The sequence below is a fragment of the Oryctolagus cuniculus genome, chromosome 1, assembly GCF_051225735.1.
Source record: "Oryctolagus cuniculus isolate XC-2025 breed Fujian yellow rabbit chromosome 1, ASM5122573v1, whole genome shotgun sequence".
Taxonomy (NCBI): Eukaryota; Metazoa; Chordata; class Mammalia; order Lagomorpha; family Leporidae; genus Oryctolagus; species Oryctolagus cuniculus.
Window position 1 is genome coordinate 25,153,617 of NC_142867.1, and position 2,693 is coordinate 25,156,309.

Genomic DNA, 2,693 nt, shown 5'->3' on the forward strand with positions numbered 1-2,693 from the left:
TTCAGTGAGAACATTCAGTCTGCTACCAATATGGTATCTTAGCACCAGCATTAATCGCTTTCCTTGAATCCTGTCAGCCTCTCTATCTAACAAGCATCAGGCACTAGGAGACAGTCGGCAGCTAGCCGCAGCTCAGTCTCCCCCTAGTCTCCGCCTAGCCGCGCTGCCAACTTCTCTCACAGCCAGACCGGAACTCTGTGATCCCGGAACTTCTGGGGAGGGTGCTGTGTGGGAGAAACAGTAATGGCGGAGGCCGCAGTTACATCAGGAAAAGCAGCAGCAGCGACCTCCCTCTCCTATCTCCAGAGTCCCCGCCCTGTCCCTGGGGGCAGAAGGAAGGGGCAGCAGCTGGGCTAAACAAGTCACCTGCAGTTAGGTTCTCAGTTACCTTATAGTTCATATCTCTGCTTTATCCACTTGGCCCTTTACTACCCTCTTAAACATTTTCATCTGCCTCTTTCTTGCACTGAAGCACCCCTGCGGGGCTCAGTGACCAAGGCAGAATCAGAGAAGGAACAAACTGCGGTGGAAAAAAAGCAGCAGCTTTGCGCCTGTGCTGCGCTGGCAGAGTGCCGGGAGAGTACCGCTATGGCACTGCCTCTCTGTGGAGACTTGTGTGACCTGTGTGGGCTGCAGGTGCCATACCCGGTGGATGCTGCGTAGAAACCACACAACACATAAAATATCGCTCGGGGGCCCATGAGAACGACGTGAAGCTCTGGTTCGCTGTGCAGCACAGTAAGGACATGGTGTGTGGCATTTGCGTGTTGGTGGTCTATGAGAAAGCCATTGCCAGCGAGCGCCGCTTTGGGGTCCTCTCCAACTGCAGCCACACCTATTGTCTCAACTGTATTTGCAAGTGACGGAGTTGGAGAGCAAGATCCTATCGTCCTGCCCAGAATGCCAGATCGCATCTAAGTTTGTCATTCCAAGTGAGTACTGAGTGGAGAGGAAGGAAGGGAAGCAGAAACTCATTCAGAAATGCAAGGAGGCAATGAGCAACAAGGCGTGCAGGTATTTTTAATGAAGGATGTGGGATCTGCCCTTTTGGAGAAAACTGTTTTAGGAGCATGCGTACCCTGATCGCCGTAGAGAAGAGCCACAGAGACTGGAACATCAAGCAGGTGCTGGGCCGACCAAGGAACCGCTTCAGGAGCTCACTGAGGAAAGAGAACAGCAACCCTTTTGACAACGAAAAAAGAAGAGGTTGTCACCTATGAGCTGGGTGAGATGTTGCTTATGCTTTTGGCTCCAGGTGGGGACGACGAGCTGACGAACTCTGAAGACAAGTGGGGCTTGTTTCATGATGAGCTGGAAGGTTTGTGTGACTTGCATCTGTAGCAGCTTTGTGTGACGTGTGAGCTCGTCTGCTGAGCCCCTGTGCTGGTGTGGCAGGGAGTGTTGCTCTCCCAGGCAGGCCTCTCAGCTCCAGGAGCTCCTGGTAATAATTTCTACCCAGGGCCTGTCTCCCTCCCTTAGCGTTCCCCAAGGAGTGTGTTATTTTCTGTGTTTCAAAAAGTTACAAATGTAAATCTTAAAAACTAAGGATAAAATGGCTATCAGTAGATCTCAAACTATCAGAAAATAAGGGTTTCCTTTGGACCCTCTTATGTACCTCAGGAAGAGGAAGGAGTTGAAGTGAATGGTAGTGCCTGGCAAGTTTCATAATCAATCATAGTAAGTACATGTTTATCTCCTTTGTATATAGCATTCGTGCTTAAACTTTCCATTGAAAAGTGTGATTGTCTTGAAGTAAGTTTGGAAATTGCTGTGGAAAACACTCAAGGCCAACGTCGATCAAAGAGAGGTCACACCATTTTCTGACTCTGATTTTGGAAAAGTTAGCCACTTCTCTGAAATTCAGTAAAATTATTTTTGAAACAGAGAAATGAATATCTACTCCCAGGGTAAATAAACTGATGAATCCCTGTATATATCATTGCCTTTTTATTTATTTATTTATTTATTTATTTATTTATTTATTTATTTATTTTGACAGGCAGAGTTAGACAGTGAGAGAGAGACAGAAAGAAAGGTCTTCCTTCTGTTGGTTCACTGTTATGGCTGTTATGGCCGGCACGCTGCGCCCATCTGAAGCCAGGAGCCAGGTGCTTCTCCTGGTCTCCCATGCAGGTGCAGGGCCCAAGCACTTGGGCCATCCTCCACTGCCCTCCTGGGCCGCAGCAGAGGGCTGGCCTGGAGGAGGAGCAACCAGGACATAACTGGCGCCCCGACCAGGACTAGAACCTCGGAGTGCCGGCTCCGTAGGTGGAGGATTAGCCTAGTGAACCGCGGCACTGGCCTATTATTGCCTTCTGACCTATAGGAGACATCAATGTTAGGTTTTACTACTTTTTTTTTTTTTTACTAATTTACTTTTTTGTATATATAGATTACAGATTTCATGTGGTTCATAGATACAACCTTTCCCTTTTTAAAAATTTATTTATTTATTTGAAAATTAGGGTTATATATAGAGGGCAGAGAGTAAATTTCCATCTGCTGGTTCACTCCCCAAAGAGCCACTAATGGCAGAAGCGGGGCCAGGTTAAAGTCAGGAACTAGGAAGCTGTCTACCCATCTCTCAGATGAATGCAGGGGCCCAAGCACTTGGGCTATTCTTTGCTGTTTCCCAGGTATATTAGCAATGAGCTGGATTGGAAGTGGAGCAGCCAGGACATGAACCAGCACCC

General features: G+C 47.9%; 1 pseudogene; it reads left to right on the plus strand.

Annotated features, from left to right (window-relative positions):
- The first annotated feature begins 363 nt into the window (after window positions 1–363).
- LOC100341665 (E3 ubiquitin-protein ligase makorin-1 pseudogene) lies at window positions 364–1,341 on the plus strand (annotated as a pseudogene).
- Window positions 1,342–2,693: the final 1,352 nt, after the last annotated feature.